Source organism: Coptis chinensis, chromosome 3, assembly GCF_015680905.1.
Source record: "Coptis chinensis isolate HL-2020 chromosome 3, ASM1568090v1, whole genome shotgun sequence".
In the NCBI taxonomy this organism is placed as follows: Eukaryota; Viridiplantae; Streptophyta; class Magnoliopsida; order Ranunculales; family Ranunculaceae; genus Coptis; species Coptis chinensis.
Genome location: NC_141458.1, coordinates 90,529,617 through 90,552,714, shown reverse-complemented (window position 1 = coordinate 90,552,714; position 23,098 = coordinate 90,529,617). Strand labels below are relative to the sequence as shown.

At 36.4% G+C, this 23,098-nt stretch overlaps 1 long non-coding RNA gene and 1 pseudogene across 7 annotated transcripts; one reads left to right on the top strand and one right to left on the bottom strand.

The window, feature by feature from the left end:
• Positions 1-345: 345 nt before the first annotated feature.
• On the top strand, positions 346-3,767 carry LOC147511568 (GDP-L-galactose phosphorylase 2-like; annotated as a pseudogene). Its single transcript, XR_015216048.1, has 7 exons — positions 346-582; positions 1,129-1,247; positions 1,335-1,394; positions 1,537-1,782; positions 2,180-2,363; positions 2,438-2,701; positions 3,762-3,767. The product of XR_015216048.1 is annotated as a GDP-L-galactose phosphorylase 2-like (transcript).
• A 6,520-nt stretch (positions 3,768-10,287) lies between these two features.
• LOC147511567 (uncharacterized) lies at positions 10,288-16,036 on the bottom strand. 6 transcript variants are annotated; one of them, XR_015219439.1, is made up of 9 exons: positions 15,906-16,029; positions 15,716-15,760; positions 15,420-15,496; positions 15,141-15,177; positions 14,988-15,011; positions 11,980-12,724; positions 11,566-11,640; positions 11,085-11,150; positions 10,555-10,660 (listed from the first exon to the last, which is right to left on the bottom strand). It is a non-coding gene; the product is annotated as an uncharacterized LOC147511567 (long non-coding RNA). The 6 variants fall into 6 exon arrangements; XR_015219435.1 differs by having other exon boundaries at positions 15,141-15,496; positions 15,906-16,036; XR_015219438.1 differs by having other exon boundaries at positions 14,988-15,177; positions 15,906-16,036.
• Between the last annotated feature and the right edge of the window lie 7,062 nt (positions 16,037-23,098).

Genomic DNA, 23,098 nt, shown 5'->3' with positions numbered 1-23,098 from the left:
TGTCTTTTCTCAACCTTGCGGCCTATGAACCCTTTGTCTTCACTTGATTTAAGTGTACTCCTTTGCATTGTATGCCTAAATATCTTGTTTTCAATGGACCACATACCTGTTTGGAATTTCGCAGGTTGTTGGAGAGGTTGAGGAAATATGGAATTTCGGGAATCTTGTCGTATGGGCTTCTTAATACTGTATTATCTTGCAACGTTTTTCTTTGTTTGGTAAGTTTGTTATAAAATACCTTCGTTTGGACCAATTCGTTAGTATAGAAAAAAAATCTGTTTTAAGTACCTTTTGTTTTTTCAACTAAAACCACCAACAGTACTGCCACCCCAAAAGAGTTACACGGTAAGAATATTTACCGTAGAGGAAAGGAGCTAGTATCTCGCCTCTAAGTTTAGACGTTTAGTCTAAAACCAACTCTGGTAGAGACTAGACACAGGTCTGTGTTGAATCTTTTCCCTCATTGTAAGAGACTAAGGACAAAAAGTTGATTAATTCACCACTGTAATTACCAGAAAGATTCAGAGGAAGCTCCTATTACCGACTGTGGACGTAATTGTTTCCGCAATTGTTGTGTTCAAGGTATTATTCTTAAATTTGCCATATTTCATGTTTAGGTACTAGTCAATTATTGATTGTGGCATGATATATGTTTGTTTGTTTCGACACTTTAGAATATCTACTTATAGCATCTTTGATGTTTAGGTATTAGTCGATTCACTGATTTTGGCATAATTAGTCTTTTATGATGATTGGGTATTAGTCAATTTGCTATAGTTGACATCCTTGAGAATCCTTTCATGTTTTCGTAATAGTGACTTTTAACATTTATCACGTAAACTTATTATTAGCATGTGTGATAGTTGGGTGTTAGTCAACTTGCTCTATTTGACATGCCTTACGAATCTTTCGTGTTTTAGTAGTCGTGAATTTACTATATTCGGTAAACCTTAGCTTATTTGATCTTTGGGTATTTGTCACTTACCTGTTATATACGTGAGTTTGGCGCGATAGATACGTAATTCTAGTATCTTTGATGTGTAAGTGTTGTTGTTTTGCTCTACTTTAGCTTTCTTGATTTTTGGAATTTGGGTATTTCTCATTTTGATATATGTTTCTCTTGAATAGGGGCAAAACTCCCTTTGTATACATTTAAGAGGATGAAGAACAGAATGAACGAAAAGGAATCTGTTGGCGAGATGAAAGAGTCTCCAGTTGCCTTTCTGGATTCACTTCTTCTCGGAGAGGTAAAGGGGCTTGATAAAATTTGCACTATTAATATTCAAGATAAACTTTTAACTATAATCCAGCTAACATGTAGTACTTGATTGCAGTGGGAAGATCGTGTGCAGAGAAGGCTCTTCCGCTACGATGTCACTGCTTGTGAGACTAAGGTTTGATCAGATTCCTTCCCGTTTTTGTTTTTGTCGTAGATCCTTCATGGGCATTTTTTGTCGGGATGAGAAATGACCTCGGGTGTCGAGATAAAAATGTGGGCCATGCCATTGTTCTAAAACTGCTTTGCATTAAATGCAGGTGATTTCCGGGAATATGGTTTCATTGCTTGGGTTGAACAAAGGTCACCACTTTAAGAAGAGGCCTCTACCGAAGTTTCGGGTTGATAAGGTCCTCCAACCATTTGACGAGAACAAGTTCAATTTTACCAAGGTTGGTCAAGAGGAGGTGCTCTTCCAGTTTGAAGAGAGTGACACTGATGAAACTAAGTTCTTCCCAAGTGCTCCAATTGATACTGAAGATTCCCCAAATGTTGTTTCTATTAATGTAAGCTTCCTTACAGTAAATAAGTGAAGTTTACTTTATATTTAACGTTAATAAGTTAAACGGTTACTCGCTCATGCAAGGTATGGGTGGAGTTCTTAAATAAGAACTCAATAAAAAATGACAGAAATAAAAGTAAAAATAAACCCAAGTTGTAGAAGCAGGTAGCTAGAAATTTTGCTTTTTGAAGAACTACAAACTACGGTAAGGAGCAACCTCTTCTCTGAGGTTCTTGAAATGTTATATATAAAAGCCTGCAATGCATCTTTTCGTTTCTGATGAACTCTTTGGATATGTATATTACATTTTGGTAATGTCTTGTGATTATCTTGGAGGATTCTTATTAAGCTTTATGTGAGATTGCGTCAAGTGTTTGATCATGTTTTACTTAATTTCTTAGGTGAGTCCCATTGAATATGGACATGTACTTCTGATCCCTAAAATTCTCGAGCGCTTTCCTCAAAGGATTGACTGTCAGAGCTTCTTACTTGCTCTGAACATGGCTGCAGAAGCAGGAAACCCATACTTCTAATTGGGTTACAACAGCCTTGGGCGATTTGCAACAATCAATCACCTCCATTTCCGTGTTTGTATTTCTTGCTCCGGTCAATTTGTAAAAAAAAATTGTAATCAGTTTGTAGTGGGAAGACTAACCTAGTCAATGACAACAAAGCTTATTACTTGTCGGTTCCCTTCCCTATTGAGAAGGCTCCTACCAAAAAATAACCATAAATGGTGGCGGGTGAAAATTTCTGAACTCGCTAAATTATCCTCGGCCGAGGTCTTGTCTTTGAGAGCGGGAATTCTATTGAAGATTTATCTATTGTCAGATCGGATTCGGCCCATTTGCCTTCAAGAAAACAACATTTTTTACAATGTGCTCATTGCTGATTCTGGAAAAAGGATCTTCCTATTGCCCCAGGTAATGATTTTTCTATTGTTTGATCACTGAAAACCTAGTATCTTATTATAGGATATAGGCCTATGTTTGGCTCAGTTTCATTCATGCTTTTGGTAGATGGCGTATGGTTCCCTTGTTTTATATTTTGGATACCTGATTTGATTTCCAATTCTTGCTTTTGATAGTGCTTGGCATATTGCCACATGTAATAGATACCTAAACCATTACCCCTTCCTTTAGGTTTCTTATCACATTGTAAATTGTGCTGCTTGCAAATACAGCGTGCATTTCACCCTTTCTAGCTCTGGTCGCCTGATTAGATGATTCTAAAGTGCAATCACTTTTGGCCACACCAGGATCAAGTTTTGACACTGTAAGCTTGGGTTTGTAGTCCGAAATTCTATAGTAAAGTAGAATTCGCAGTCCAAACTCCCACTGTAACGTAGAGTTAGCACTTAACAGTTTTTCCTACTATAAAATCAATCTTCACAGCGACTTTTTACTTTGTATGAAAGCATGTAAAATGACCCAAAACCTCTTTAATGTTGGTAAAGAGGCCAACGACGTGGTAATGCCTGTTTTCAAGTTACACGAGACGTGAAATTGGCCAAACATGTTTCCTTTATTAAAAAAGAGGTTGCCCTGTCTATCATAATTTAATTAGTTGACTGGGAAATTGGTGAGCCTTCAGCCTAGTTTTCTTTTTGATTTAGTGAAGCCTTCTTGATTACAGTGGAAATTGATTTACAAGCTGGAGCTAAACACAGATATGAGGTAATATACTATAAGATTAAACAAAGTTTTGCTTTTAATTGTTGAAATATTATTAAAGTTACGATAACATTATATTTTGCTCCATTGCGCCAGCTTTTATGGGTAATTCTCATTGGATTGATCTTTGCGCTTATAATCCAGTCTTTAGCTGCTAATCTTGGCGTATCCACTGGTAAGAAGCAAAATATTGTAGCTCTATCATCTACAATTGTAGTGTATTAACCGGTTCCAGATATTGCTGCTTAGAGATAAATTTGTGCTTGATAATGTGAATCTTTCATGAATCTCCATTTGGGTTTTGATGCAGAGGTGAGAATCCCTAGTCCTTCTTTACTGTTAAGTTCAATCCACTATACCTTAGATTATCAGTATTTAGCGTTTGAATTGGTCTTGATCCCCTTATTGTCTGCTTCATGATCTTTTCTTGGTCGACTATTTTATCTTAATGCTAGGATCTCTTTTGGAGCATTTTGTGGAAGTAAATGGGCATAGGGTTTTCCACAACGCAAGCTGTTATCTCTTGTTTAGGATCATAGTATGAAAACTTTTTTTATGGTGATAGTTCAACAATAAGTTTGTGAGGTTTAGAAAATCGCTCAAAGTTGTAAATGTATATGGTTAGATTAGTTTTGTACTTTATCAGTTTTTTTTCCCATATATATTATGGTTTCTTTGTAAAATAGTATGAAAATGTATTTTGTACAGGATAAATTTAGTTTAAATAAGAATTGTTGATTTATGTATATAGTGCAAGAGGGGGCATCTTTTTGTAGGTTTAGCTAGTCGCTACAAAATATGAGAAATTATTTTTTTTTATCAAGAACTCCACCAAAGAATGCGGTTCATAACCGTTACAAATGATTTTTAAATTAATTTTTTTTAAAATTAACTAACAACTTTGCAACGGTTAATAACCGTTACAAATTACCAACGCTTAAAAAGCATTTGTGAAATAAAAAAAATCGTTGCAAATGTTTTAAATTTGTGTACAAAATAGTTATAAAAAGTGTTGCAAATTATTATTGCAACGCTTAAAAGCGTGGAAATTTCTGTTTTGCAACGCTTTATTAACCGTTGTAAAAAATTTCCAACACTTTACCCACGCCATATTTGCAACGCTTAAAAAGCGTTGAGAAAATTATTAGCAACGCTTTTTTGCTGTTGCAAATAGCCTGTTATGGTGTAGTGGTGAGTAGGATTTTAGGTTATTTCTTAGGTTTAGAGAAATTAACGGCAATGCAAGTAACGTAAAATAATAACGATTGATTTCTACGTAAATAAATAGGGATAGAGAAATAGGAAAATGGTTAACCGTACCCATGTAAGAATCAGTTTCAATAGTTATAATACCATATCACTACTGCTCTAATCCGTCTCGAGTTCATAGACAAACCCGAGACGACGTCAAGTATCGATCCATAGTGAGATGCACGCATCTCTGAGCTTATCTCACTAGTATAAAGAGTTGAACTAATATTTCATCTCTGGAATATCATTTCAGCTCCTGGTTCGATTCTACATCATCTGGACAAATTATAGAGCTATTTGACACCATAGAGTCGCGTGCGAGACATTTTGGGTCTCTCGCGAGACTGTTCTGGAGCATCAGCACTCTAAACTTGGACAATCTCAATCATTTTAGGACCGGATGTATAATCTACACCTAATTCCTAAGTAGTGATTCTGGAATATTAAAGTGTCAATCCGGATCCTCACATGAGCATCATTAACCCCCTCGGGAGGGGGTTTAGCTCATGGTCATTGGATGATTAATTGAACTTGTTGTATACAATAAATAAGTAAATGAAGAACATGTATTCAACTTGAAAAGAAATAACTTTTATTAAGTAAAAGGACTTATAGTACTGGTGTTGGTATGAAAGCTACTGGAAGGGAAAGCAAGACAACGTACTGGACATGAAAGCTGGAAATGAAAAGCTAAAACTACAGAAAACCAAAACTAAAAACTAAAAAAAAAAAAAAACTCAGGTCCCCTTCTCATATCTCAAATATATAGATATGGCCCCTTCACGTGAAACCTTCCCCATTTAATTTCCTTTTGTCTTTTTATGTTTCTAGAAAAATCCAAAACCTTTTAACAAAGCTTGTCTTTTTCTAGTTTGTATTTATTTCTTTGTCTTTTGTTATGTGCAAGGTGTCACACACAAGTGACCATCACTTGCCACCTGCCTATTCTGACTCGTCATGCCTTGTGGCCCTGCAGAGTGGGTCCACGTTATATCCAGTGGTGGCTCATATTTTGGCATTTGTACAACTTTCTGTCTTTGTGTAGAGCTCGTCGCCCTGGTCGTTCTGGCAGTTCACATTCCAAACTCAGCATCTAGGTTTGAAAGATGTGAGATTCGAAAGTTTGCTGCTTCTTTACATGTGGACCCATTCTGCACTGGTTTTGTCCCTTTAGAATCTTCAGCTCTAGTCAGGCTATGTTGGCTTCATTAGGGCTAAGTGGGAAGACTTCAAGTATGCACAGTATTCCCATACTTTGATGCATGTTTTATTATCATATTCACGTTAATTGGGTAAATTTGCAAAAGTACGAAAATATAATTATTTCATGATTATTAAACACATAATTGACCAAAATAATATGTCTCTCGGGGTTTAATATTACAGTTTTGGGTGCTTATCACACCACCCCCAAACAGCACTTTGCTTGCCCTCAAGCAAAGAAGAGACATTAAAATGATAAGTGGCCAAAAATGTGTTGTCTTAAACTCAGTCTCATTTCGCAGAATGCGGTTGCATTGACCGGATGCAACAAGGCCTTGAACCAGTAGGAATTCCCTAGTGGACGAGTTATAGCCTCGTGAGAGTTTTCCATAGAAGATACTCACAAACTTTATTTATACTACAATGACTCAGTAACAAAGGCTTTTTCCCTTAATTAATCTCAGATATCTATACATCTTACTAGCGGGGGAAACAAGGACTAATTCTTTCAAAATTAAAGTTAATATACATACAATAATCAAAACATCTACATATGAGCATACGTGCAATGATCTTTACAATGAAATGTACGAGCAGGGCCGTTTCTGGATCCTTTGGATAACGTCTTAAGTAGGTTCTCACAGGTATGTGTCGAAATACAATTTCTCTCTCATTTTTCTACTCAAGTTTTGCTTACTCCAGTGTGTAGTGGGCACACGTTTCCTCATATACTCAATGACAGTCAAAGGAGCCGAGGTCGAGAATTCACATTTACTACTTATTATCACACCACCCTACTCCTAATTGAGTTAGAGGTCTTTATTAGGTGTTATGGAGCTTAGGTGGTAGTGTAGAAGAAAATAGAATGAAAAATTCAAAAATGATAAGTATAAGAGAATAAGGTCTTCGAGATATTTATACTAGAGAAATCCTTATTTTCTTTCCTACTTCTAACATGAGTTTCCATACTTGGCTTTTTTAAGCTTTTGTATTCCCTTTTGATTTGATTTTGGGGGAAATTCTAACTTTACTAGAGAAATCCTTATTTTCTTTCATACTTCTAACATGAGTTTCTATACTTGGCTTTTTAAGCTTTTGTATTCCCTTTTGATTTGATTTTGGGGGAAATTCTAACTTTGATTTTTCGAATTGTTTCGGAAACATATTTCTATTTTTCTTTTTCTTTTCTTTTGAAGTAGGTAACTGATTTTGATTTGTGACAAGTTTTTCTCTTCATTTTTCTGTATTTCATCCTATTTCTGATACTCATCATCTAGGTGGGCTTATTTATTTGTGGTTAATAGATGGGTAATGAATTTTTGGTGAAATAGAAAGGGTTAATGAAAAGTTCAGTGGGGCGACTAGCGATAATTTTTTTTTATAGGTGTGAATTTTTGGCTATATCGATCCAAAGAAGGCCTAAATTCTCGCCTAAGATTCGGGTAGTGATCAAGTAAGTAGACGTGTGAACTTCTCTATTCGGAAAAACTACTCCTCTGAGTCATTACTCACATATCACACATTTTGAGGCTATTTAGTTAGATTCTCACAGGATATAGAAATTAAGTTGTCTAACCGTGGGTCCTATAAACTTACTACTATGTACATTTAATGATAGTTAGTGCATGAATATTCATGAAAAGATGTAAAAACTATTGCATATGTATTAACTTAAGTTTCTAAGAACAAGTCCTAATTCTAATGCTAGAGTGAGATTTCTAAATATTTTTCATCATAGAAAAGGAAACGAGACTTTGTCACTAAATACACTTATTTAGTCATAAAATAAAATTATATACAACTATGAATGCTTAATTTTTTTGCGAAAGTTTCTAACCACCCCCAAACAGATGGACGTTGTGTCCTCAAAGTGTTAAGAGAAAGAAAGAATATACCTAAGAGGCTTGAGCAAAAATAAAGCTGATATCTTCAACAAAAAATTATGTTAACACCACATATAGTATACAACACCAAAGGGAAAGGACACTATTAGGTTATTTATTTTTCACATCAAAAAGTAAAACAACAAATATGTACATCAACTTACATTGCCTTAATCATGAATTAGGGGTATGTCCATTCTGGCTTCATCTTTATAGAAATGTCATTCCTTTGCGTCACGCCAGTTTATCATAGTCTGCCAGACTTCGCTCCACTTCCTCTTTCTAGAAGTGTCCAAATGAGATATCATATCTTTGTCATTAGGGAAAGCAACAAACGTTCCTCAGATACCTTGAAGGGCGCCAACGCCATACCCAAAATCGCAAAGAACGAATTATCCTGTTCGTTGGACACATAGAATCTACCCATACCTAGTCATGAAAAGTAGTCGCAAACTGTGGAAAGAACGTCCTCATTATCCGGCATGTTGTAACTAGCAAAGTGATATAGTGCTGCTGAAAAAGGCGAGCCTTTTTAAGGTTCTCAATTACTAGGTTTGTGATGTCAAAGGCGGTATGTTGCTGGGCCAGAGCATGGAAAGTCTTACAAGCTGATTCAGAGGCAGTGGAAAAATGCCAATCCTCTATGATGTTCAGAAGGATAAATAACATGGGCATCCCGACATTCATGGTCATACTGGCTAGTGGAATTGTGTTGTCTGGCCATCGTCCAGGTTCTTCACGTTCAATGACTTGGGCGAGGCCATCGCCATAGAGGCCGGCGAAATCTTCCCAAGAATAGTCATTAAAGTTGTTTTGTATGATGTATTGAATGGGGGGTGTTTGGCTTAATATAAGGAAGGTCCAAAGCCATAGCAACTGCTGGTTTGTAAAAGAGATGTCGGGTGTTACCAATACGGATTGCAAATCCATTCAAAATGAAACCATATGCAGCAGGTGGATCCTCCATATGATCATAAAAATAAGTTGTCAAACCTGGAGAGTATGTCTGCTCAGGGTGCAGAATGAAGGAGTTCCAACCAACTTGGGTGATGAAGTCTCTGAAACGATGTCCATATGCCAGAGAATTCAACAAAGCATAGAAAGATTGTTCCGGAATAATCTTTGGAGATGCCATTATGAAAGATGTGTGATGAAAGATACCACCTGTAGACAAAGATAAACCAAAAATTAGAATATGATGGAAATGACTAGGTAAAAACAAATGACATTTATTACCATAGGAAAATTGCACTATACTAAAAACTAAAAATAAAACGATAAAGAACATAAATTTACAAAATTTAATTTGTGTCATGGGCCCAAGTAACGGCGAGGATCCTTAGGTGAGAGAAATCCATTTATAAGATTCTCGATGCAGTCAATCCGTAAACAACCCGTTCTGGTAAATGTGGCCTGCTCGGGTCCGTAAATCTCAGCTTGGTTCTCCATTATGAGAGTGTGTTTTGCCAAGAACTGGTTGTGGCTGTGCAAGAATTGTGATTGTTCCTCGTCTTGTATTGTCCGCAGGTCATGAAATTCAAGAAGACTAGTGATAATGATATTCTGACGTGTGTACAATGTCATTAGTCCTTGGTGAATTAAACGAAGACCTTTCATAGGATTAAATATGTTGTGTATTGCATTTTCAGTGACGATATTGACAGCGGAACAAGCTTCGCCGGTTTCTGCACAAGCATGTTTCTTTGCAACGTCGGGAGTCCAAAAACCGTTCATGCAGACAGAGTGAATGGTGAGAATATTAGCTGTTCTGAGGTACATAGGAGGAGAAGTAATAGGAAAACCCCAACGCACCATGATAAGTGTCACAATGGTTGTCAAAGAAGCTGACTTTTTCTTGGCACGTGTGATCGCGTTCCAAAAAAATTGAATTATTCAAAAATCATTGCATTTAGTCTGCAGTACCCAGAGTAGATGAAGGAGGGATTTTGTTATTTCTGAAGTCTTAGATGTGCCGAACACATTATGAGCTAGCCATTGGATCACAGATAATTGAAATCTTTGCAAAGATCGCTGATCACTACACCATATTAGTCTATTTGTAATAGATATACATCCGTTACAAAAAATATTAGTAACGGTTATCTTACATTGACACAAAAGTGTGACAAATATTAGTAACGAAAATTAGTAACACTTAATATCCGTTAGAAAATTTACTAACGGATATAAAGTGCCACTGAAATTAATTTCAATAACAAATACATAACCATTAGAATTTATTAGTAACAGATATCAAATTTTTAATTCTCCATCAGTAACGGATATAAGTGTCATTATGATTTTATAGTAAGGGATTTTGTCCGTAGTTTTCAAATGTTTCTAACGGTTATGTATCCGTTTCAAATGAATTATTTTTTAAAAAAAAATACATTTCCTAGCAGTATTACAACACCTAAACCTGCACCTTTACTCTACAATGTATCAACCAAATTCTTCTATTCATCCATAAACCTACACATTCATTGCACATAATACACATTTAAAAAACAAAACATTTATTCCACTAATATCAAATTCTTAAAAAGTAAAACTCCCAAACTTCCAAGTACTCAAACTCCTAATGGAGTAAAATTACAACATGCCAATTAAATAATACATGTGCTTACAACTACAAACTAAGTATTCTTCCGCAGAAAGAAAGCTCCTCCTACCATCTTAAAGCCAAGTGAGAAAAGTTCATCAACTCTAAATTTCTTGCCTTACACAATGAAGAAAATGTATCAAGGACTTGGATAGAAAAAAATGATTGCAAAAGTTCATAAATTAATACTTGTAACACAACATATCCATTAAGCTTACACATTGTTCTTCCGAATTATATATGACATCTACACAAGTATGAACATGAACCCTACTTGGCAAAAAGAAAAATGAGCTTGAGTCCACATTAGCACTTCGAGAATACAAATGCCTGTGTAGCTTATTAGTGTTTACACATGCCTACCATATAATGCATCTCCTGTCAGATAATGCGACATATAGTATTCAACATCCACAAGATACCCTATAATTCACAATCCAACTCCAACTAAGATAAAAATGTGCTCAAAATCAGTGCATCCCCTAAGCAGACTGCGTATAAGTATATATTCTCAAAAATCTACCGAGTCGACAATATTTAGATTATGGCTACAAATAGAATAGACTAACTACTTACTTGGTGTTTGCACTACCAACACATAAGATTTAAATAATCATCTGCAATATAATAATTTAAATTGTAGGCAAGCACAACATAGTAACTTCAGTAAGATTTGAACGAGTTCTGATTTTACCTCCATATCATCAGGACATAGCTTGGATAAGCTACTTGAATTGGTCCAGGACCAAGCAAGAGCTATCTACAATTAAAAAAAGAAAGCTATATCAGACAACTTTATGGATATACACACACAAATAGAGATAAATAACTGAAATAAATAGCGATCCAATTTGTTCTCGATACTAATCCAAGCTAAAAAGAACCAAAAGAAATATGAACCACCCATCCTCATCCAAAACAAGACTAATCCAAATTGAAGCACCACTTGAGGAAAACCAAGGGACATGGCAAAAGAAAAATCAAAATAGCACCCATTCAAACATGCAAGCGGTACTCATCAGCCAACTAACACGTAGAAAGTTTCCCAACCACTCCTACGCTAACTCGAATATAAGCAAAAACATAAATTAATAGTAGAATACCAAAACAGTAAAACCTAACAAATTAAATGTTTAAAATTTCAATCTGTTAATCAATAGGAAAAATAAAAATACCTCATCAAGAAATCAATTGTTGAAGAACATTTCAGATTTGTTGACTACACTCCAAACTTCTTCCGACAACGAAGCCTGCAAACACCTCCACAATCATGCAATAAATATCAAATCTTTATCACCAATAATCCCTATACACACCCAAGGCAGTTCCAACCACAAATTTAAGAAACTAAACCACCCACTCCTTTCATAAATAAAATTTTGAAGACAAAATCAACATTGACAAAAACAATTTCAAAGGTTGTTATTTCTTCAACCCAGACAAACAAAGTTGTTCCTACCACAAATTCGATCTAGATATTCTCCACCCCAACCTTTGTTAAATCAAAATTTAATAAAATAAACTTCAATTCCAACAAAACAACTAAACCATAAAAAACATCAAATCTTTATAACAAGTTAATTGAAAACCTCATCGGCTCAAGACTGTGCTGCTACTGCGGCATTCCACAACTCTTTTATAAATGTGTTGTGATTCTTGGCCCTACTGCAACCTTCTTTCATACTTATAAATTGGTGTTAGTAGCGAAACTTGAGGCTACGTATTGCCATGTTTCTTTGGCTACAGCAATAGTCCTACAACAACTGATTAAGTGTCTCTTCTTCCTTCTTGCAACAAACACATTTATATCCCAGTTGCTTTGTTTCTGCCAGCTCTAATCACTAGCTGCACACTTGTGGACAAGCTTCCACACATTAGCAGCAAGGGTTGGATGTGGGCACCTATTCCATCCTATGGCAGCCGTCAGTGTGTGTTTTTAATTTCCAATTGAGTCAAAAGTAGATGCAGTGCCAAACTGCCCCTTCAAGTCCGGAAGCCACTTCCAAATATCCTCCATTCCATTTGGTTCTGCTATGTCTCTCCATTAACCCAGCTGCAACCATAATTTCATTGAGGACATTGGGCACGTCCCATAGTCCAATATTCCATTTGATAAGATTTGACTGATATTGGCTCTACATCCACGAACAGTTTCTTGACAAATAAAGGCACTTTTTTATTGATCCAGGTCCTATGTAAGTTCTGTCTACACAAATCTGTATGCAGGTCATGACCAATCTTCCATTGAGTTCTGCTCTGAACCTCAGTTTCAAGGATTCACAGCAGGAACAGCTTCGTTTATGTGTCTAGCAGAACAAATTGCAGACCTTATGGCTGCACAGAGAGAAGTGTATTTTTTATTAGAATAGCAGTCTGTATGGTTGTACAAAAGAGATAAAAAAAAACATGTATATCACTAAAGTCTACTGGTTAAGGAATTGATGAACTCTGTTACTGTAGACATGAATATCATTATTGCATGGGGCGTTAACACTAGGCTAAGAAGAGCTACAAGAATAAGAGAGAGCAAGTGGTATCCACCAGATCCTCAGATTATCAAATTTCATTATGGTGCTTCAAGAGGAAACCCAAAACTAGCAGATTTGGGTAGTGTGTTTCGCAATTCAGAGAACCAGACTCTACTTGTAATGGAGAACGACACTCGCAATGGAAAATAACACTAGTTTACTAGCTATCAGGCGGAGTGTCCATGCATGGACACGAGTAAGAACGAGTACTGCTGAGAGAATTTTGTATAACAAAAGGCCCCCATGGATAAATAACTGGGATGCCCCCTATAGTACTTCTTTTAGGTTTGGCAAGCGCCATGAGGAGGATACACTATCCTACCTTTTGGTAGCAACTATGTAAACTCTACCTTCATTTATTTTTAATACAAATATCCTGCTTATGTTCACCACCCATTTTTAATACAAAATCACTGCTTATGTTTGCACTTACCTGCTTATGTTCAGTACAAGGCTTGCACCCATTGCATAATAACCAATTTCCTTCTGACCACGTAGCAGCAATAGTTCACCACTCCTTAGTTTAATAAATTCATAATCCCCATGCAAAATCCATCCATATAAGTGTACAATTACACTACAATGATGTATCTTGAAAAGGACAACATGTAGGACTTCAAAATAGTATAATTACGATGATGTTTCTGATGTCTAAGAATTATAATTACTAGGAGTAGTATTAAGAAATTTTTGGGAAGACTTACTACAGAAATGTTCTATTGCCCATAGTTATTCCTCATTCTGGAACCATTGTTTTTCAATATAATCTTTTTCTATTCAGACTCTTGGATAATTTTTTTTTTTTTTGTAAGGCATAGTTTGTCCAAGCCTTGTATTGAACTACATTGTACTAAACATATTTGCAGGATCACTAACTAAGTCCATTGCCAATGGAGAATCCCCTGTTTGGCCACATAATTTAGTGGCGGTCATGTAGGCCCAAGACTAGGAGTGGCCACAACAAATTCATAATTAATCAATAAGAGAAGTACCTTCAGATTTATATGAATCCCTTCTTTTCGCTTTGTTTCATTGATTAACGTTGGGTTAGAAAGAAGAAAAAGTTTTTCTTTTTATATGGGAAAATAGAAGTAAGTAATGCATAAAATATATATATATATATATATGGACCCCGGGGATGGTTATATGAACTCCACTAAAACTAACTCCAAATGAACTCCACCAGTTTTAACTCAATGAACTAGAAGCTGATCAATGATGATCTTTGGTGGAGATGTTTTCAATTACACACAATAGAGATCAGGACAACATAGGACAAAAATCAGCTCATTTGAAGATGTACAACCTCATCAAAAATCATTTAGAAAGTTATGAAATTATCCAACGGAACCATCCCACTAATACTTTTTTTAATTTGGATAATTTTCATTTTTGACAAGGTTAAACATATTCCGCAGGATCACTAACTAAGTTTTGCCAATGGGGTGTTTCTCCATCATTGAGATATACACATCCACAAAAATTAGTCCTCAAATTCATTTCAATAAGTTCATTTTTATATGAATGGAGTAACTTTGGATTAACTTCGCTATAAGGTGGAGTTCATATATCCAAAATATATATATATATATAATATATATATATATAAAATTAAAAATTAATAATTTGCATGCCAAAAGGTGAAGCCTAAATTATGGAGGATATCCTGTGTCTTTTTACCCCCTAAACCAACAACCAATAACATGAAAGAGACCAAGTTGCTACTTTAAACAAAATCATCCAATACACCCTAGAGTTTAAGACACGTCTCTTGGTCTTCCTTTGTAACCAAAGGACTAAGAGCCACGCAAATGTGAAAAACAGTACCTCTTTTCATCAAATCCTAAATTGTTAAGTTAAAACTAGGCTCATCATAGAAAAGCATTTAATGGCAATTGCTTGGGATACCAAAGATGAGAAAATAAAGCAATTGCTTATATGCAATAGGATAAATATCAAGGAACAAATAACTAGTATACAAACTCATGTTAGATTTTCAATTAATAGCTTACTACTAAGTAGCATTAGTAAACGTGTTTTCAAAATTGAAAAAGAGGGAAGAATAGTACCCCATTCCTTACTTTTTCTTCTAGCTGACCTTCCCATAAATACCAACAGTTAAAACAAAGAGTACATGTACAAGCACATTAGTAAAAAGTATACAAAAAAAAAAAAAAAAAAAAACAAATGAGCCAATCAAGGAAAGTACATGGTGACCGTACCCCTTTCTTTCCCTTTCTCTGTTCCATGCTATGATATCTTTTTTGAGGAAATAAGATGTAGAATTATAGAGGAAAATATATTAAAGCGCACCCTAGCAAGTAATAACTCTAGTTATTCAATTACTACATAGAACAAAAGGAATTGAAAGCTACCCCCCCCCCCCCCCCAAAAAAAACAGAAAATTTACCATAGCATAACTATTACACTCACATGGAGGTGGAGGTGTATCTCCATTGAGAATTTCCTGGGAAAAAACTAAAAGCAAGAGGGAAACATACCCACGACTGTACAAGATGGACAGGAACCCAGATAGGAATGTATTCTTAAACATCTCCACACAGTACAAGCCTTAAAACTACAAAAAAGCGGCATTAAAAGTCTAATTAACCTTCTCAAATGGCTGTAACTATAAATTTCAAGACACAGCTACATAATTAATCAAAGTTTTTACAACCCCATATCTTCAATTGCATACAAACTAATAACAACATGACTAATTTTACCAATAAACACTAAAACATAAAAGAAATTTGAACTTTGGGAACCCTAATTGCATGACCTTATTTAAACATACCTTGACTAAATTTGTGTGTGATTCACTTCAATCTACCGAGAATCTCTGCAATTTGTTCACAAATAATGAGAAAGAGGTTAGAAAATCGCGTGGAGTTCTTATGTCAAAGGAAAAGAATGTCAAAAATTGGGGAAGGAAGAGGGGACAGAGAAAACCCAGAAAAGAATAAAAGAAAGAGAGGACGACGTACCGAAATCGAAACCCTAGTTGCAGCGGCGGTGGCGGTGCAACATCTCGTTTCTATTTTTTTTTTTTTTTTTCTATTGGAGGGCATATGTGCGCGAGAACTAAAAAAACTCCTGGCTTAAGTTTTCGTTTTTTATTCCAGCGTGATTTTTATTTTGATTTTTAATTTTGTCACACATTACAAAGCGTCACTAAATATCGAATAAATATTACAAAATAATTCAAGTATTTGGATAGCACTTACTAACGGTTAGAAACATTGCTAACGGCTAAAAAGTGTGACAAATTACCTAACGGATCAATATGTGTTACAAATAAGAAATCCCAAATATTGCAAAATCACCCAAATGGTGTAGTGGATAAACAATGCGGTTTTTCCGGTTGTATTCGCCGTAAAGGATAGTTGCAAACATCATATGCATTATATTGTCGAATGGTGAATCCTGAAGGTGTACTCTCAGGTTTGTAATGGGAATTTGAATAACCTTGGAGATGATTTCCATAGTCAATTCGCGCTCGCATCCATTTGCACGGATAAAGAATTGCCCATTTTGGAAATAACCGTGTTTATAGAATAGCAGGACCAATTCTCTGGAATAAAGTGCCTCCTTATGATGTAATAGAGGGAACCATCCTCGACATAAAATTTCAATATCAAAATATGGGTGAAGTAAACCGCTTTTGAAATTTTCTATAAAATTTTGTCTGGGCACGAAAATTTGAGTGAAGGCCATTAAAGATGGAAGGAATGTAGTGGTGAAGAAAATTTAGTGAAAAAGGAAGATTGGATTTTAGAGGTGTCTAGCCTAGCTATAAATAGGCACCAATCCGAAGATGCAGAAAATACGAATCGAGGTGTTACAAGGTAGTTAGACTACGTGTATCTTCTAAAACAAGGTGCAAAAGTGGATGTAGTGTGGATGGGAATAATAGGGCATGTGACTACAAGGAGTTTTTTTTTTTTTTTTTTTTTTTTTTTTTTTCCGGCATATATAGCATAAGTAAATATAATATCACAATAAGATGTAACAACATATAGAGATGTGAAAACACACTATAATGACACGAGGGAATAAAATATAAACCTAAATATTATATAGGACTATATGCCACATTAACAATATTACTATAATAAAACTAACGAGTATGAAGACTTGAGTAGCATATTCAATTTGCCGCTACTAAAACTTTTCTAGTGCATCCATGAAGCTTGAAATTTTGTAAGAACTAAAAAAAATGATATTAGAATTAAAGAAGTGTAGATGGAAGAAGATGAAAGGAGTGAATGTGAAGGATGTGGTGAACTTTCTATTTATAGAAAGAAAATGGAGCCGTTTTCTGACCGTTTGGGTGTGATTTCATGACCGTTTTTTGTGCGATTTCATGACCGTTTTGCAAAACGTTAGTGGACGGAATAATATATTATTAATATTATTATATATGTTTCTACCTATATATAATATAATATTGGAGATATATAATAACTAATATAATATTTGATAAGGCAGAATTTTTGAAAAATGTAGGAAATAACAGACATCCTAGGTTGGAAAATTAAAATGCAAACACGTAAATAAAATATCCAACATAAATAATATACAAGACCGGGAAAATAAATTGTCTATTGAGAATCCTCAGGGGCTGCAAAAGAAGAACCAGGAGCTCTGCGACGGCATGCAATACAAGCTCCTATGGAGGCTAACTGTTCCTGGATATTGCCTAGAGTATCCATCACCTGAGCCTAAAACTGGTGTTGGTTTTCCATGAGCATTCACTGGAACTGGTTTTGTCGTGTAGTCATATGATCCTGAAATGCATTCATGGAAGTTCGCATTTCTTACTGAAATTTGTCCATGCTGTCTGTCAGTAACTCGTGGCGAGTGGTCATATCCTCCCTAAACTCGCCCATGGTATGTTCCATCGATACCTGGCGAGTATACATGTCTCTCATGCCACTGTTCATAGCGTGTAAGGCATCCATAAGATGGCTCATCTTGCTCATAATAGTCTCATCAAAGAAAGGTGGGTGAGTTGAACCCACGTTATCGTGTTCAGCTGCCATATGTGATGTGGGTTCCTATGGGGATAGTATGCATTTATTGAAAACATGCATATTCTCATATGGTAGCATCAGGACTAATGGGGTGGCAGACAGAAAAACCAAATTAATCATAACTTGCGTGACAAGAACAGCAAGAGGGGCTTACCTAAGTTTGGCATGCGTAATGATGTCGAATAGAAAGGTTATGATACAGAAGTTACCCTTGTGCTCCTGGAGGACCCAGAGTAAGTGCAAAAATATCTTGTTAATATCTGATGGCTTTGAGGTGCCAATTACATTCTGTCCTAGCCATTGAGTCATGGCAAGCTGGTTCTGCCACACAGAATGTTGATATGCACATTTCCCATTCATATTATACTCGCCTTCAATTAGCGTGTCAAGCATTAGGTCGTAAGTCCATGGATACACGAACTGCTACTGAGTCAGCACGGGGTCAACCACAGGTATGCCCATGATCTCGGAGATCAAAACGGGTGTGACTTGGCGGCGCACGCCGCCGATGTTGACCCAAAAATGGTCGCCATTAAAACCACCATTGTTATAGAACTTCAACACGAAATCCGTTGAATAGAACCCGCTGTTAGCATACAAGAGATACTCCCATCCTCTAGAGTGTATTTCCATATAAAAAAATGGAGCAAACATCCCATTTTCAAATAGTGATCTAAAAAAAAAAAATCCACTGAAATTCGCTAGTTTTCGGCCATTGGTGATCGTAGGAAGTGGATGGTTATTGATTTGAGATGAAGGGAAGAATTGGAAGTTGCTGACGGAAGGAAATTTGAAAGTAAGCTATAATAGTCTCGCGTGAGACTCAAATTTAACGTGGGGCTATCTCATGCAAGACTGATTCGGGAGGGAACTTAGATTCGGATTTTGGGGAAGACGAAAGATGAAATTGTGACGCATGAGATGGGTGTCTCGGTTTATACATGGTCCAAGAATTACGAGATTTGGTCGGGCCCAAAAATTTTCCCAAGCCCAAATCAAGTTGAATGCTCGAATTAAGCCTAAAAAATGTAAATTCGTACACATGACTCGTTCGGACTCCGAATTGGATAAATGATCTACCGAAATGATTGACATGAAAAATGTCATCCAATTATATGAGTCATTCTCAAAGGCTATAGGAATTTTTGAAAAGAAGGAGGATGTTTTATTTATGAACAATGTTTTTATTTCTATACAAGGGAGATTAATGTGAACAACACTGGATGTCCAGAAGAGTTACTATCTAAATTCTTAGGAAACTGTCATGTCGGCTCTGAAGAGAACCCAATCTAGCCAGACTGTGGCTTCACCTTTATGTATTATGGGTCTAGGGGCAAGACGGTACCATCTTGGGCCGTGCGCGCTACGATCTAATAATATTTCCATTATTACATACGGATATCCTCAAACCGCCCCAAAGGGAACTCAAAGTAACCAATTCTAGGGGTTGGCCTGGTAGAATCCATTGTCCGTACGTGTTCCAAGCAGGCAACATCCGAGGTTAAACACGAATCTACACGTGCACAACTTAATGCAAGGGGAATTTTAAAAGACTACAATATATACATATCTACAAGATGAATCTTTTAAAGTCAGACCTCAAGACGTTTGTGAGTCTTTTAACATTAGATCCTCAAGACGATTTGAGTTTTTAACATCAAATTCCTCAAGATAATTCGATTCTTTTAACGTCAGATCCTCAAGACGATTCGATTTTTTTAACGTCAAATCCTCAAGACGATTCCCAACCCGTGGGAGAAACGGCGTGGCGATGAAGTTTATCCTGCACAGCTGGTGTCAAACAAAAGTATACCTTATATCGGCTAGTATTGGATAGGAAGTCTAGACCTAGACAGAAAGGTGTTTGACAATGTATACACCACCTCATTCTTCGTGCACGTCGTTTACGAGCAAAAGTACTACAACCATTATCTATTCGTAATGAGTAAGACTTATACCAAATGATTAGCTGAAGTTCGCGAGGCAAAGAGTAGAAAAGGGAAGAGAAGGAAGGAGGTGAAATTTTTGGTACCTATCGTTTACCAACATGAACATTTGCTCGTGTTTCAGAAGACATTTATACTCAGTTTTGAAATAAAGTTTTTGTGGACTACGGCCTCATTCTTTGTGCACATTGTTTACGAGCAAAAGTACTACAACCATTATCTATTCGTAATGAGTGAGACTTATACCAAATGATTAGCTGAAGTTCGCGAGGCAGAGAGTAGAAAAGGGAAGAGAAGGAAATTTTTGGTACCTATCGTTTACCAACATGAACATTTGCTCGTGTTTCATAAGACATTTATACTCAGTTCTGAAATAAAGTTTTTGTGGACTACGGCTCCGGCACTTGCAACCACACACTTCAAAGAATTTTTGAGATCGTAAAATAAAAAATGATATGGCTACCAAAATGGCGTACCCTTTATAGAAAAAACAAGATTGAGTACGCCAAACGAAACATTTAGTCTATGTAAATAGGATCCTGAAGAAGAGTCTGTTCAACAGTTCGGGAGCGTAACTCGTGGTAATGTTTGAGGCATTGTACATTTACTTAAAATTTGTTGTTATCTTGTAGATTAAGCAAAGAGATTGCCCCATAATGGGTCACAACTGACACAATAAAAGGACCAGACCATCATGTTTTCAATTTACCAGGAAAAATGTGTAATATGGAGTTGTATAGTAAAATGTTTTGGCCAATTTTGAAATTTTTAAGCAAAATATGCTTGTCGTGCACTCTTTTCATATTAGCTTTGTAAGATTTCAAGAGATCATAAGCATCACTCCGAATCTCCTCAAGCTCATTTAATTACAGTTTTTGCTTCTCGCCTACCGCGTTGATATTGTAATTGAGGCTTTTGATGACCTATAGGGCACGATACTTCAGTTCAACTGGTAGATGACAAGGTTTTCCAAAAACGATGCGGTAAGGAGACATCCCTATAGGTGTCTTAAAGGCCGTTCGGTATGCCCACAAGGCATCCGATAAGCGGAGAGACTAATATTTTCTTGATGGATTGACAGTTTTTTCCAGAATTGACTTTATCTCTTTGTTTGAGACTTTCACTTGGCCACTCGTCTGTGGGTGATATGGAGTAGCAACTTTGTGAGTAACTCCATATTTCTTCATTAAAAACCCAAAAATTTTATTATAAAAATGTGTACCCTCATCACTAATGATAGCTTTGGGGACACCAAAACGAGAGAAAATATTTTCTTTTACAAATTTCATGACAGTTTTATGGTCATTTGAGCGACATGCAAGTGCCTCAATCCATTTGGACACATAGTCCACAGCGATTAGAATGTAGAGAAAACCTTGAGAAATAGGGAAGGCCCCCAAAAAAATCAATGCCCCAAACGTCAAAAATTTCCACAATTAAAATGGGATTTAGGGGCATCATATTGCGTTAGATAATGCGACCTAGGTGCTGACAATGAATGCAATGCTTTGCAATGTTCGTGTGCATCACAAAAAAGGGTAGGCCAGTAAAAACTACATTGTAAAACCTTGGCCACAGTTTTCTTCCCACTGAAATGACCTCTACAAGATTGTTCATGGCAAAAAGATAACACATCGGCGTGTTCCCAGTCGGGAATGTAGCGATGAATGAGTTGGTCGGAATAATACTTAAAGAGGTAGAGGTCATCCCAAAAATAATATTTTACAGTGGATAAGAACTTTTTATGATCAGGATGTGACAAAGAGGAATGAACTTCCTCAGTAACTAGATAGTTAACGATATCCGCGTACCATGGTGAGGAGAAAATGGAGTACAAATGTTCGTTTGGGAAGGAATCACAGATGGCTTCAGAATCACTATCAACGTCACCAACCAACCTTGATAAATGGTCAGCCATGACATTTTCGATTCCTTTCTTGTCTTTGATTTCCAGGGTGAATTCTTGCAAGAGAAGGATCCAGCGGAACAATTTCTGTTTCGCATCCTTTTTCATGAGTAGGTACCAAAGTGCGGCATGGTCAGTATATACGATGGTGGTGATCCGACCAGGTAAGGGCGAAACTTATCCAAAGCATAGACAATAGCTAGGAACTCTTTCTCAGTTGTTGTGTAATTACGTTGAGCGTCATTAAGAATTTTACTAGCGTAGTAAATGAGAACGGGTTTGTCATCACGTCGTTGGCCTAGTACGGCGCCAATAGCAAAGTCGCACATTAGTTCGAATGGTTGAGACCAATCAGGGGGTTGAATGATAGGAGCGGTAGTGTTTCAAAAGCTTGTTTATAATTGAAATTGAAGTCAAAGTCCGCATCCTTAAGCAGGAGATTGGTTAAGGGTCGAGCAACTTTTGAAAAATCTTGAATGAATCGCCTGTAAAACCCAGCATGGCCTAAAAAGGCACGATTATCGCAAACTATTCGGGGGATATGTAGCGAAGTAATTTTAACAATTTTAGCTTTATCAAACTTTATCCCGTCTTTCGAAACAATATGACCTAGAACAATTCCTTTGGTAACCATGAAATGACATTTCTTCCCAATTAAGTACTAGATTTTTTTCTTCACAACGTGTTAATTCTTTAGAAAGGTTGGATAGGCAATCGTCAAAGAAATTTCCATAAATGGAAAAGTCGTCCATGAATACTTCCATATAGCGTTCCACCATATCACTGAAAATGTGAAGCATGTAGCATTGGAAAGTGCCTAGGGCATTGCAAAGACTAAAAGGCATTCGTTTGTATGCAATAGTTCCAAAAAGACATGTGAAAGTTGTCTTTTCTTGATCGACAGGATTAATGACAATTTGGAAATAGCCGGATTAGCCGTCAAGAAAATAATAGTAAGCATGACCGGCTAAACGTTCTAGCATCTTGTTAACGAATGGAAGAGAGAAGTGATCTTTCCGTGTTCTTGTATTAAGTTTGCAATAGTTAATGCAAATTCTCCATTTCAATGGAATGCGAGTGGAGATACATTCACCATTTTCATTTTGTACAACTTGAATGCCATACTTTTTGGGAACAACGTGGATAGGACTAACCCAGTCACTATCAGAGATAGGGTATATGATACCCATATCAAGTAAACGTAAAACTTCCTCTCTCACCACCTCTTTTATAGCGGGGTTAAGGCAATGTTGTGGTTCTCGCGATGTCTTTCTGCCGTGATCTAGATGTAT